Raw genomic sequence first — 661 nt, forward strand, 5'->3', positions numbered from 1 at the left:
ATGTCCTTTGGTGTTTGGGTGGAATACTCGGTAGATATCTGTTAAGTCCATTTGATATATGGTATTGTTTAATTCAGATGTCTCTCAGTTAACTCTCTGCCCTGTTTACCTATCTAATGGAGACGGTGGGGTATTGACGTTGCCTACTATTAATGAGTTGGGGTTAATCTGGGTCTTAAAGTCCTGTAGTATTGTTTTTATGAAGTTGGGTGGGGGGCACCAGAGTTTGGTGAATATATGTTCATGATTGTAATATCTTCTAGATTCATTGTTCCTTTGATCAAAATGAAGTGGCCCTCTTTGTCTCTTCTCATTAGTTTTAAAATCTATTTTGTCAGATATTAGAATTGCTGTGCCTGCTTTTTTCTCAGTGCCATTTGCTTGGTATATTTTTTTCTATCCTTTCACTTTGAGATAGTAGCTGTCCTTGAAAGTGAGATGTGTTTCTTGCAGACAACAAAAAGATGCATTTTGTTTATTAATCCATTCAACTAGTCTGTGTCTTTTGACTGGGGAGTTCAGTCCATTGGTATTTAAAGTTATTAATGAAAGATGTGTACTGATTCCTGTCATTTTTATTTCTGTTCACATTCTTGTTGTGGATGCGCATTTCCATAGTTATACCTTCATTAAGTTTCTTTCTGTAACCCCTTGAGTTCCT

Source organism: Nannospalax galili, unplaced genomic scaffold, assembly GCF_000622305.1.
Source record: "Nannospalax galili isolate Female #2095 unplaced genomic scaffold, S.galili_v1.0 scaffold43, whole genome shotgun sequence".
Taxonomy (NCBI): domain Eukaryota; kingdom Metazoa; phylum Chordata; class Mammalia; order Rodentia; family Spalacidae; genus Nannospalax; species Nannospalax galili.